General features: G+C 48.5%; 1 long non-coding RNA gene across 4 annotated transcripts; it reads right to left on the bottom strand.

The window, feature by feature from the left end:
* Positions 1–7,098: 7,098 nt before the first annotated feature.
* On the bottom strand, positions 7,099–14,047 carry LOC133340148 (uncharacterized). 4 transcript variants are annotated; one of them, XR_009754852.1, is made up of 4 exons: positions 13,806–14,047; positions 11,515–11,902; positions 7,885–8,049; positions 7,099–7,384 (listed from the first exon to the last, which is right to left on the bottom strand). It is a non-coding gene; the product is annotated as an uncharacterized LOC133340148 (long non-coding RNA). The 4 variants fall into 4 exon arrangements; XR_009754853.1 differs by having other exon boundaries at positions 11,515–11,638; XR_009754854.1 differs by having other exon boundaries at positions 11,515–11,638; positions 13,812–14,047.
* Between the last annotated feature and the right edge of the window lie 251 nt (positions 14,048–14,298).

Here is a 14,298-nt window from a genome sequence, read left to right as displayed (position 1 = left end):
AACTACTGCAGATTATAGATTTCAGGATGTACGTGGATTTCAGGTTCGTTGTTCCTGTGTTTGATGCCTTCGATAAGGATGTCAATGGGGAACGATATATCCACATTTGCGTGTTTTATTTTGAGAAGATTTTAAACTATTATATTCCTGAAAATAAAATAATTTGTCTCGTTCCTTAACTGTTTGACCAAACGAATATTAATAAAGATTTCGATACGAGTTTTAACGTAAATATCTTTGCAGATTAATAAAAAATATCTTTGCAGATTAATAAAAACCTGATTTGTTTTTAAAGATGACTGATCGTACGTTATTGCTACCATATCTTTCCTTAAAAAAACACGGACGAGTAGACATGCACACACGAGTGTGCATCCAAGCACCACTATATATATATACAGCAGTGTGCAACCACACACGAGTGTGCATATACAAAGGTGTACATACAGACATACAATGCAGTGTACATACACACGCGATTGTGTATGCATAGCAATATTAACGTTAATTTTTTTGCAGATGACTACAATTTTTATTTCTTAAAGTTATCTGAGCGTTCGTTATATGTACAATGCTTCCAACAAACACCTGTACACACACGAGTCAAAGACAAGTGTACATACACAGCAGTGTATATACACACGCTTACAAGCGATACCATTTCGATTTTCATTAAAAGTGTATGACAGCAATCGTAATAATTTTCGTGGATTAAATTAAACAAATCACCTTGATTGTTCTGACGCGCTCATCAACACAAGTACTTAAATATTTTTTTTATAAAACAAAGTCAGTACGGCATACATTTGCACCTCTTAGTCCAAATCCAACTGGACATCACCATTTTGATACTTCGATGTTAAATCCTCAAAACTTGCATCATTTTAGAGGACATTGTCGGGTGAATATTAGCAAATTAACACAAAGCACGGAATTATGCATGGAGATGAAAATCTTTATTTAAACGGAAGCATACAATTATTCAGTGAGATATGTATATGTATTAAGGTTAAATTATAATGGCAAGATTAGCTAAGCTATGTTGCTATATATGCGGATTGTAAATGTAAAAATTAACATTTGAATGCAAAGTCCATGATAGGCCAAGTCGAGAACAAAGGATTTGTATGCTAGAGGGGAATTATAAGGGGCTTAAAATCAGACCTCAAGACCATTTCGAGAGGGATTTCACTGAGGATAGACGCTCGACTCCTCGCTCTGCAGATTACCCTGTGATCATAACTTTGCTCAAAAACAAAATAATTTTCCTCATTGTTTAATAAAAACTACTGCAGATGATCGGTTTCAGGATGTACGTGGATTTCACTTTCGTTGTTCCTGTGTTTGATGGCTTTCACTTCAGGATGAATAGCTTCAATCGATAAGGATGTCAATGAAGAATGATAAATCGACCTTTACTTGTTTAATTGAGAATAATTTTTAACTATTAAATTCCTTAAAGTAAAATAATTTGTCTCGTTCCAGATCTGAGTTTCAGCCATATTTGTTTAAATGGGGGTCTCAATTCTAGATTTGAAGCTTTCGTGACTGCAAGGATTCATACTCTTAGGTTTTTTCGGTAAAGTCACGTAGGTAAAAAAATAAAATTTAAATTAATAAAAGTAAAATAAAAATCACGTTTCGGAGGCAACACAAGCTTCCGTCTTCAGGTGGAACCGTCACAGCACGCTTGCTGTATCAAGTAAAAGTCATTTACTTAATACAGCAAGCGTGACTTTACCGAAAAAAACCTAAGAGAATGGGGGTCTCAAGTTTATGAAATTGATGATCTCAACATGCTTACAAAAATATGACGCGTAAAGTTTTACTGCCATGTGATGAATATTTCTCAATAGCCGGTCCTATTGTGTGGTAAGAGGTAATGACGGACGTCAGAATTAGTTCTGTGATTCTTCATGTGCTTCGTTCTCTAATTCATTACTGGTCCTTTGAATGCATTTTCTGTTCTCCATAGACTGGGAGTCGTGGCTCCAGTCGACCACGTGGGGGGACATTATGGATGAAGTGGACCCTTTCCCAGGCCAAAGCTACGAGCATCGCTCCCCAAAGGTGGCTATGGGATATATGGGGGTCAAACACACCATATTCACTCCACACTAGCACACCATTTCACCACACCATTGCACCAAAACATCACCAAACCATCTCTCCACGTCACCTTTCTCATCACACCACCACCAACTCAATAGACCATCATAGAGCCTCATAATGCGTCAACACCATCACAAGACACCATCTCTCCAGAACATTCCACAATTTCACCTCCATATCACAACACCATCTCCCGACACCATCACTCCATCTCTCCACCATCACGTGCTGCCATATCCCACTCGTGCAGGCACTTCAAGTTGCCATTTATTTTGCCAATGAAGACAGAATGATATTATGCAATCTCATGAATTCTGTCTGTGAGCTGATTGGAAGTTGCCATTCCAGTTGCCTACTATCGATGCTGCAGTAAAATTTGTCTAGATTATGGGCTTCCAGATCTTTACAATCGAACATTGTGGACATTTTTTTGCCCGTAATGATTGTTGCCAACAATGGCCATGAACTCGTCGCAGACTATCACAGCCTTAAGTACGTTTATGGAACTTGTGAGAATATATGATGTAACATGTATTTTTTATAACAATAGGTGGTGTATATTCACGTGTTCTAGCATGTTTGCATGAGTAAATGTTCATGTTTGCATTCGTACATAGATGTGCGAGTATGCATTTTTGTTCGTGTACGTGCCCGTCCATGTTTGTGTGCCTGGGAGTATGAATTTTGTCCTGCGTGTGCATGTCTGAATGGTCCTGTGCTTTTCTTCGTGAACAGAGGAGCATTGGGGAGGTGAAGAACTTCAGCGGGGTGAAGCGTCTCCAGGAGAACAGGCACCTTGCGAAGGAGAAACGCACCATGGAAGAGGACCGCCTCATTGAGATGAAGCGCCTTGCCAGGGTGACGCACATCCCAGAGGAGAAATGCCTTCCAGACAATCTCCTCAAGAACTGCCTCATGGAGAAGTGCGTCATTGAGGAGAAGCGCTCCATGGAGAAGCGATTCATGGAGGAGAAGCGGCTCCGTGAGGAGAAGCGTCTCTCCAGAGTGAAGTACCTCGCAGAAGTGAAGCGTCTCCAGGAGGAGCATCTCAAGGAGAAGCGCTTTGTGGAGGAGCGCATCATGGAAGAGAAGCGCCCCATTGAGGTGAAGCGCCTCGCCAAGCTGAAGCACCTCACGGAGCAGAAGTGCCTTAGAAACAAGATCCTCAATGACATGAAACGCGTCATGGAAAAGCGCCTCCTTGAGGAAACGCGCTTCATGGAGGAAAAGCGCCTTCGCGACGTGAAGCATCTCAAGGAGAAGCATCTGGAAGAGAAGCGTCTTGCCAGGGTAAAGTACCTTGCTGAGGTGAAGCGCCTCGCCATTGTGAAGTATGTCGATGAGGAGAAGCGCCTCATAGAAGCTAAGCGGGTCAAAGAAGACAAGCGCCTCATGGAGAAGCGCCTCAGAGGAGAGGCGGGTGGAGGAAGAGAAGCGCCTCATAGAGGAGAGGCGGGTCAAGGAAGACAATCGCCTCTGAGGTGAAGCGTCTCATAGAGCTGAAGCGTTTCAAGAAGAAGCATCTTGAGAGGCGCCTTGGCAAGGTGAAGCTTGTCGAGGAGAAACGTCTCATGCAGAAGCGCCTCGAGGAGCAGCGCCTCGCCAAGATCGAGCAACACTGCCTCCAGACCGCTACCACCAGCAGCACCACCACCAATACCACCTCCGCCGCCACCACCACCGCCACTCCTGTGCAGGGCCCGATTGCTCCGAGCTTTGGAGAAGAGGGCTTCCAAGAAGAAAAAGTAAACGCTGGAGCCGCTGATTCACGGTAAACCACTCTTGCATGTGTCCTGTGTGTTTATTTTCATTTATTATCATGCTTGTTTAGGCAGGATGAGCCTCACTAAGTCTCAAGACTTTTTTCAGGAGGGTCCTGTCAAGTTTGCTCGCAGTTGGTAACAAAGTTTCTGCTGTTTGTGATCCAAATGGAGCGATTTGCATTGATTGTGTGGGTTCAGTTACAGGGAGAAAGCTGCTGAATCTTCCTAGAACAGGGGGCACCACATTCCACACAGATAACGTGGCCCAACGTGGAAATCAAACCCAGGTCCCTTTTGCTGTGAGGCACAGGTGCTCCAGCCCTGCCGCACTCACAAAATATACAGACACTGCAAACCCCACGTGTACATTGCGCTATACTGTGGACAGATTTACTTTCCATAATTGGTTTCTGGGTGAGACCAGATAACGATGCGGCCATATTTCACCATTTAACCCTCCATCCACAGTGATAATTTCGCAATCTCATGCCTGTTTCCAGGCCAGTTGACAAGTTGCCTTGTAATGCACAGACACAGCGACCACTGGGAGGGGTGTCCAATTTCAAATGCGTTGAGATGAGAGATGTGAGTGGCTCATTGCGCTCAATGCACTCTGAGATGCCTTCGACGTCAAGGGAGGCGGCTCTGTCGACCTCAAATCACTGTCGGATCTTTTATCGAAATCGTGGATGGGTTGAAGCAGCCAAAGGATCGCGCACTCATCGCTCACCACTTACAGTTCAGATCTTGCTTCCTGCCCTGGCTATTACTGCCGCTGCATTAACCACAAAGATACACACCCATTCCATCACAGTGGACGTTCATGATCTCCACCGATGTCAGTTTAAATGCGTAGGCCATTATGTCCAAGGGATCAATTAGAATACACATAGAAAGATAAATGTCACTACAAATGATTCAGCTAAATTGACACAGCAAGGCCACTCACTACTGTGAAACTACAACAGTCTGTGTGAGACACAGCTGAATCAATCTCAAGGATAGCCTTGCCCCATGAGAATGACAGCGCCAATGCTAAGCACACTCACTGGCCATGTCGTTATTGCTGTTTGTATTAAGCTTGAATTAATCCGCCACGCATTACACCCACGGACCATGGGAGATGGCGATGTCTGCCGTAGCAGGAAGGTGGAACGGTGTCGTGTTTGTCTCTTCACAGATCTGAGCCAAAGCAGCCCTCCTCCCCACTCGTCCAGGCCTTTGAAGCGAAGTCAGAGGTTGTGCAGAAGGAGACGAAGGAAGAGGTGAAGGAGATGGAGAATGAAGTAGAGACGGAGGAAGAGAAGGCAAAGGAGGACGAGATTGTGATGGCGACAATGGAGGAGAGCACGGAGGGAGAGGATAAAGACAATACGGAGATGGAGGACAAGGAGACAACAAAGGATGAACAGATGGTCGTGGTGGAGGAGATGGAGACGATGGACAAAGCGGAAACAATGGTGGTGGTGGAGGAGGAAGAGAAGAGGGTGGAGGAGATGGTGGTGCAGGAGGGTGAGGAGAAGATGGAGGAAGAAGAGATGGTGCTAGTGGAGGAGGAGAAGAGGGGATGGAGGATGAGACAGAGGAGAAGATGGAGGAGGTGCAGGTGGAGATGCACGAAAAGAAGAGGAAGCGAGGGGGCCTCGCTCGCATGGCGAGAGCGTTCACCTCACTCCTCCGCCACATGCTACTTTGTGGAGGCAGGTACACCGCCCAGTAGGGGTGGTGGCCGCGGATCGGCGCCAACCGTGACTGCTATCACCACACGACCCACGGTGCCACTGGGACCACAGCTGGGGGATGAAACTGAGCAGCAGATGCCAGTACTGCAGCGGAGAATGACTGCTTCCAGGACACCTCACATCACACACACACACATGGGACTATTCCATTAGCATAGCCGGCCCCACACTGGGCCCCTTCCATGCTGGTTTTCATCCAGGCGGTCCTCATGCGATGACCTTGCCATGGTTTCCAGGACATGTAAGGGGCAGCTGACCCAGAAAGAGACGGCTGCAGGGGTCTGGTGCAGACAATGAACAAAACCTGCACGTGCCAAGTCTTAAGGCCACCCGGTTAAGAATTAGGATCAATATTTTTGTTGTTGTTGTTACTATAAACTTTGTGAAATCAACTCATGAGGACACAACGTAATGTTGCATTGCTTGCGAGTGCTGCCTGGGTTGGTTAAATGTGCCTTGGCTCGTGTGTGCCGTGTCCCGGCTGTGTGTGCGGCGGGACAAGGACATAGATAAAAAGAGACGTTTTGGGAAATGGCTTCTTCTTCAGAGCACATATTCAGATGATTCGCCTTCTTCACGACAAATCCACCCCTCATCTGCCCCACTGATCCACTGCTCCAATGCCCCACTGCTCCTTTGCTCCACTGCCTCATTGCTCCATTGCTCCTCTGCTCTATTGCCCCACTTCTCCACTGCGCTCTGCTTTACTGTCCTGCTCCACTGCCAATCTGCTCCACTGCCCCTCTGCTCCACCATCTGCCACAGCAGTTGAAACAAGTGTAAAAATGGGTGCGCCACAATCGAGCGGCAAGTTGCATTTGGTGGATTAAAGAGAAAGGAAATGCAGGACTGTGCCACTGCTCCACAATCCCAATTGCTTTGGAAAAATATTTAAAGAATGCTGCTGCTCACTAAACAGGTTGCTGCTTATGTCTTTAACGTGGGGGTGTTTAGAGGTGGCCCATGGACCTTGCGGTCATAGCACTGAATTGGCACCACGGAGTACCTGGGATTGAATCCAGGCAGTCACCTGTGATCAAAGCAGATTCTCAAGTCGAGCGAGTTAATGGTCTTAGCCCGGTCATCATTCACTGCACAACATCAACTATCACATGGCTGCAATGTGGTTCTCCATGTACTTAGGATAAATTCCAGCTGTAAGAAGTAATAACATTGTTGTGACCAACGTTGCTCTTAAATAAAGAGCAGGTGGGAAAGTCCTGCCCTTTACAATGTGGACCAGACAGCACTTGAAGGGTACTCAGAATTCAGTGTGCCATTCTCGAGCACAAGGCTTGCATCATCATCACCACCCACCAACATTGCCAGCCATCTAACACACCCACACACTCACCATGACACTCACACACCCACACACTCACCATGATACTCACACACCCACACTCACCATGACACTCACACACCCCTACCATCCTACTCTCACACACGTCATTAAAGTCACACACGCACCATTACTCACACAAACCTATAAACTCACAACGACAACAGCCGTAATTTTCCACTACATAATGGTGATATCACAACAACCCAGGTGCCATGGGTTGACTGCTGTGCCAGGCTATGTGCAGGAGGTCACGAGACAGAGCCAGGTGTCATGGGTTGACTGCTGTGCCAGGCTAGGTGCAGGAGGAGGTCATGGGACAGATACTGATGCTATGGGTTTGACTGCTGTGCGACAATCCCACTTGGGCGACAGCCAAGGCCAAAGGTCGGAGTGCAGCCAGTAAACTCCTGAACCTGCACCACCTAGAGAGAAGGGGACATGGAGACATGGGGAGAGAGAGGAGGGAGACACGGGGAGAGAGAGGAGGGAGAGAGAGGAGGGAGAGACGGGGAGAGAGAGAGAGAGGAGGGAGACACGGGGAGAGAGAGATGAGGGAAACACGGGGAGAGAGAGGAGGGAGACACGGGGAGATAGAGGAGGGAGACACGGGGAGAGAGAGGAGTGAGACATGGGGAGAGAGAGGAGTGAGACACGGGGAGAGAGAGGAGGGAGACACGGGGAGAGAGAGGAGGGAGACACGGGGAGAGAGAGGAGGGAGACACGGGGAGAGAGAGGAGGGAGACACGGGGAGAGAGGATGGAGACACGGGGAGAGAGAGGAGTGAGACACGGGAAGAGAGAGGAGGGAGACACGGGGAGAGAGAGGAGGGAGACAAAGGAGGCACCTTGTAGGCCAGGTGACTCCTTTGTCTCCCCCCCACCAGCGCCACTGCTGATGTGTCCACACCGCGCTTGGTTCTTACATTCTTCTGGCTGAGTCGACGTAGAGGAGGCCCAGCCAGCGAGCCGCCACTTCAGAAGCTCGCGAACCACCAATGGTGGCCGTGAGAGGGAATCCAAATCAGCCTCTCGCCACCCACAATGCACAGCGCCGCCTCCACTTGCCCCGGCCTTAACGGAAGTAGCAGCTGGGGGGGGTGAGGGGGGTGAGGGGGGACATGGGGGGTGGCGCAGGGGGAGTTATGGGGTTGAGGGGTTATTCATAATAAAGGTTAATTTGGGTTAGTCTCCAACACACCGATGTGCTAAAGTAGAAACTAATTGGCACTTTTTGTTCACGTGACAAACTTTATTAATTGGCTGTATCGGTGTGGTGATGGGTTTTAAGACACTTTATATTCACACGATCTTACCGCAAAAAAAAACCCTTTATTATGGGATTGGAGAAAGTTAGGGGTTCAAAGGGTTAGGGGGTTGGATTTAGAGGCATAGGGGTTTAGAGGGTGAGGGGTTTAGTGGGTGAAGGGTTTAGAGGGTGAGGGGTTTAAGGGTTAAGGGATTAAAAGGTTAGGGTGTTAAGGGTGAAGGGGATTTGAGGGTTATAGTTTTCGGAGTATAGGAGTTTCGAGGGTTAGGGGTATAGAGGCTTAGGTGTTTATAGGGTTAGGTTTTTAGGAATCTATGGGTCTGTGATTAACAATGAACCCTTTGGGAGACCCAACGATTAACACTGAACCCTATGGGAGACTCAGTGTGTAACATTGAATCCTATGGGAGCCCCAGTGATTAACAACGAAATCACGACGTTTCGGAGGCAACACAAGCTTCCGTCTTCAAGTGGCACCGTCAGCAAAATTACTGCTGTGACGGTGCCACCTGAAGACGGAAGCTTGTGTTGCCTCCGAAACGTCGTGATTTAATTTATTTTTATTTTATTTTGTAACCTACGTGACTTTACCGAAAAAAACAGAGAATATGGACCCTTGCAGTCACGAAAACTTCAAATCTATAATTAACAACGAACTCTATGGGAGTGAGTAACATTAACCCCAAGGGAGCCCCAGTGATTAACACTGAACCCTATGGGAGACCAAGTGATTAACATACTCTTAGTACTTTCGGTAAAGTCATGTAGGTAAAAATTTTAATTTCATTTTTTACCTACGTGACTTTACCGAAAGAACTAAAAGTATGAATCCTTGCAGTCACGAAAGCTTCGAATCTATAAGTGATTAACACTCAACTCTATGGGAGACCAAGTGATTAACACTCAACACCATGGGAGCCCCAGTGATTAACACTGAACCCTATGGAAGTCCCAGTTATTAACATTAACCCTAAGGGAGCCCCAATGATTAACACAGAACTCTATGGAAGCCCCAGTGATTAACACTGAACACTATGGGAGACCCAGTGATTAACACTCAACCCTATGGGAGCCCCAGTGATTACACCGAACCCTATGGGTGGCCCAGTGATTAACAATGAACCCTATGGGTGCCCCAGTGATTAACACTGAACCCGATGGGAGCCTCAGTGATTAACACTGAACCCTATGGGAGACCCAGTGATTAACACTGAATCCGATGGGAGCCTCAGTGATTAACACTGAACTCTATGGGAGACCCATTTATTAACACTCAACCCTATGGGAGACCCAGTGAGCAACACTGAACCCTATGGGAGTCCCAATGATTAACACTGAACTCTAAAACCACCCACTCCCGAGTTTAAGTGGGTGAGTGAGTGTGTGGGTGAGTAGGTGAATGAGTTTCTGATTGAGTGGTTAGGAAAGTGGGCGAGTAGGTGATTTATTCAATGAGTGGATGAGTGGGTAAATGAGTGGTGAGTGAGTAGCTGAATGAGTTTCTGAGTGGGTTAGTGGGTGAGTGAGTGGAGGATGAGTGAGCGAGTGAGTCTCCGAGTGAATGGGTGAGTGATTGAATTAGATAATGATTGACCGAGTTGCTGAATGAGTGAGTGACTGAAGGAATGAGTGGGGAAACGAGTGAATTGGTGAGGGAGTGGGTGAGTAAATAAGAAAGTGAGCGAGTAGATGAGTGAGTTTTTGAGCGAGTGGGTCAGTGATTGTAGGAGTTTCTAAGTGAGTGAATGAGTGATTTTCTGAGTGCATGAGTGAGCGAGTTAGTGAGTAAGTGTGGCTGATTGAGTAAATGAGTAGATAGGTTAGTGAGTGAGTGCGGATGAGTAAAGGAGTTTTTGAGTAGGTGATTTGGTGGTTGACTGAGTTTCTGAATCGGTTAGTGGGTTAGTGAGCTTCTTCGTGCGTCTGAGTGAGTCTGTGAGTGAATGGTTAAATGAATGGGTGAGTGAGTCAGTGAGTGAATGCTTGGATGAGTGAGTTTCTGAGTCAGTCTGTGAGTGAGTGGGTGAGCGAGTGGGTGAGCGAGTGGGTGAGCGAGTAGGTGAGCGAGTGGTGAGCGAGTGGGTGAGCGAGTGGGTGAGTGAGTGGATGAGCGAGTGGATGAGTGAATGGATGAGTGAGTAGATAAGCAAGTGAGTCCACGAGTGAGAAAGTTGTTGAATGAGTGGGTGAGCGAGTGGGTGAGTAAATGGGTAGGTGAGTGGAGGAGTGATATTCTAAGTTGGTGGTTGAGGGAGTGGGTTCTTAAGTGAGTGGAAGAGTGGGTGAGTGTGTGTGTGGGTGGGTGATTTAGTATATGAGTGATTGATCGATTGTGGGTGAGTGAGTAGGTGAGTGAGTTTCTGAATGAGTGGCTAATAGACTGGGCGAGTAGGTGAGTGAGTGGGTGAGAGAGTCTCCAAGTGAGTGGGTGAGTGAGTGGGTTGTTGAATGAGTGAGTGGTTGAGTGAGTGGATGAGTGAATGAATGAAATTATTGAGTGGTAGGTGGATGAATGAGTTTCGGAGTGAGTGGATGAGTGAGCGACTGAGTCTGTGAGTGAGTTGGTCAGTGAGTGGCTGAGCGAGTGGATGAATAAGTAGGTCAGCGAGTGGGTGCGGATAAGTGAAGTAGTTTTTAAGTAAGTGGGGTCGGTAGTTGAGTGAGTTTATGAATAAGTTAGTGGGTGAGAGCTTCTAAGTGAGTCTGTGAGTGATTGAGTCTGTGAGCAAGTGAGTCTATGAGCGAGTCTATCAGAGAGGGAGTCTGTGAACGAGTAAGTAAGTGGGTGAATCTGTGCATGCATGGGTAAGTGGGCGAGTGAGTGCACGAGTGAGTGGGTGAATTCTTTTGTGAGTCAGTTTCTGAGCGTGTGAGTGAGTGAGTTTACGAGTGATTCTGTGAGTGGATGCACGAGTGGGTGAGCAAATGGGTGGGTAAATGGGTGAGCGAGTTCTTGAGTGAGTTTCTGAGTGAGTGGCTGAGTAGGTGAGAGATTGGGTGAGCGAGTAAGCCTGTGAGTCGTTGAGTGGGTGGGTGCACAAGTGGATGAGTCTGTATGAGTCTATGGGTCTTTGTGTAAATATATTGTCCGTGTTTCGACGGGTCTTTGTTTGAGTTAATTGGTTTCTGTGTGAGTCAATGGGTCTATGCGAGTCTATGGATCTATGTGCGAGTCTTTGGGTCTCTGTGTGGTGCACATAGCCTGGCATGTGAGTGGGGGGTACCGTACCCCTGTGCGTATGTGTAGTGGGGGCACCGCAACCCCGTATGTATGTGGGTGGGGTACCGTAACCCTGTTCAAGGGGATCTCCCCGCCCCCACCCCCGGGGCAGAGGGAGGATCATGAAGGTGGACCCGGAAGTGCTCGGCTTGGGAAACAAACCATCCTCCTCCTGCTTCTTGTTGTTGTGCTGGGGGGGATGGGTGTGGAGAGGGAGGAAGGGAGGAGGAAAAGAGGAAACTAAACTATTTAAATTTTTCCAGGTAATGCCCACCGTGCTACACAGCTCTTCTTCAGACGGGAAAATGCCACAAATGATAGGTCAACGAAGTGGCCTATCATCACGTCGACATTTATAGAAACCAAACACTCTGAACGCGACCACGGGGAGAGAGAGACATGCAAACTCGAAATATATAGCAGATGTGAGGGTAGGGATCAAACCCACGATCTCCTGTATAACAGGCGAGGTAGTTACGGGAGAAAGGAGAGGGATAAAGAGTTCCATAATTCTTTAGAAGTAACCACTCGGCCACGCCGAGAGGGATAGAGGCAGGGAAGTAGAGGGTTGGGGGAGAGTGAGGGGAGGGCAGGGAGAGGGAGGAAGAGTGGGTAAAGGGAGGGGGGGGGAAATAAGTCAAGCTCACAGTATTGCTTGCACTCACCATGATACAATCACCATCAAACTCACACTGTCACATACCATCACTCACATACTCACCATGATACTCACACACCCACACACACTCACCCTCATAAACACACCCCTACCATCCAACTCACACGCACACGACATGATAGTCACACACTCAATCACCATTACTCACACACAAGCCCACAAACTCACAACGACAATGGCCGCAATTCGCCACTACGTGGCGGTAATGTCATCACAACAAACCAGGTGCCATGGGTTTACTTACGTGCCATGCTAGTTGCAGGATGAGGAGGTCATGGGACAGACCCAGGTGCCATGGGTTTACTGCTGTGCCAGGCTAGGTGCCGCAGGTCACAGGACAGATCTGGGTGCCACAGGTTGACTGCTGTTCCAGGCTAGGTATAGGAGGAGGTCACGGGACAGATCCTGATACTATGGGTTGACTGCTGTTAGATAATCCCACTCGGGTGACAGCCAAGGTCAAAGGTCAGAGTGCAGCCAGTCAACTCCTGACCCCTGAACCTGGACCATCCAGAAAGAAGAGGGGGGATGGAGACACGGGGAGAGCGAGCAGAGGTAGGAGGAGAGTGTGTGGAGGAAGCGAGAGCTCCTATAGAGATGCAGGAGGTAAAGATGGCCCAGAATCAATGACGACTGCAAGGTATGCTGGGAGGCAAGGTCATGTGACCACAGGGGCGGCAGTGCTGGCTGGAGCAATCGTTGTTGGAGCCGCATGGGCAGAGGACACGGAACGCATCCTTCATCCCAGCACCTGCACCAACCAATCACCACCACAACTAAAACCAAAACAACCATAAAATAACCGCAACGATAATCATACCTCCAATTAGCACGGTCGGCTGGGTAGGGTGCAATTGAAGTTCAAAATACAACTACCATAACAACCATCGTAACCACCTACACCACAACTATGACCACTACAACCACAACCTACACAATTATAACAAATATAACCAAACACCACAGCCGCACATATAACCACAAATTACACAACCACAATTATAATCACAACCTAAACCACCACAAGCACCACAACCAGAGCCACAACTACCATAACAACCAACATAACCACCTACACCACAACTGCAACCTCCACCACCACTACAACCACCGATACAACCAAAACTAAAGCCATGATCATAACCACAACCACCACCATAACCACCACCACCATAACCACCACAACCACCACCACAACCACCACCACCACCATAACCACCACCATAACCACCACCATAACCACCACAACCATAACCACCACAACCACCACCACAACCACCACCACCACAACCACCACCACAACCACCACCATAACCACCACCATAACCACCACCACAACCACCACCATAACCACCACCATAGCCACCACCATAACCAAACAACAAAAACGTTGACGCAGATACTACACAACCACTGCATGAAGGGTCGTTATCCCTCTGTGGGTGAGTGGCTGAGTGAGTGGCTGAGTGAGTGGCTGAGTGAGTGAGTGAGTGGCTGAGTGGGTGAGTGAGTGACTGAGTGAGTGGCTGAGTGAGTGGCTGAGTGGGTGAGTGGGTGAGTGGCTGAGTGGGTGGTTGAGTTGGCTGAGTGATTGGCTGAGTGGGTGAGTGGCTGAGTAGGTGAGTTAATGAGTGACTGAGTGAGTGGCCGAGTGGCTGAGTGTGAAATGGACTCGAACCTGCACCTCTGCATTGCAAGCCCAGTGAGCTCACGCCCCGCGTGTGTATCGGGGTGCGGGCACGCCCAGCGTGGAAGAGTAGACCAAACACTCCACATCGCGGCCTCTAGTCGAGGCCATTTCTGCCACGACAACAAATCCGCCCCTCCAGAGACACAAACAACTAAATGTAACTCATCCCATCAGCCACAATCTGGCAGTGCCTCTCCTCATCAGCAGCAGCAGGGGCCGTGAACTCAGCAGGCGCCTCCTCTGCCCCCCCCACCACCGCCACTGCTGCTGCTGCTGCGTCCACAGCGTGCAAGGTGCTCGCCTTGTTCGGGCTGAGTCGACCTAGAGGAGGCCCAGCCAGCGAGCCGCCGACGGTGGCCGCGAGCGGGAATCCAAACCGTCCGCTCGCCACCCACAATGCACAGCGCCGCCTCCACTCGCCCCGGCCTCAGCGGAAGTAGCAGCGGGGGGAGGGGCGGGGCGAGGGGGGTGAAGGGGCGGG

This window comes from Lethenteron reissneri, unplaced genomic scaffold, assembly GCF_015708825.2.
Source record: "Lethenteron reissneri isolate LAM-NWPU_2019-01 unplaced genomic scaffold, ASM1570882v1 scaffold_82, whole genome shotgun sequence".
NCBI classification, from domain to species: domain Eukaryota; kingdom Metazoa; phylum Chordata; class Hyperoartia; order Petromyzontiformes; family Petromyzontidae; genus Lethenteron; species Lethenteron reissneri.
The sequence above is the reverse complement of the archived record's forward strand: the minus strand, read 5'-3'. Positions and strand labels throughout refer to the sequence as shown.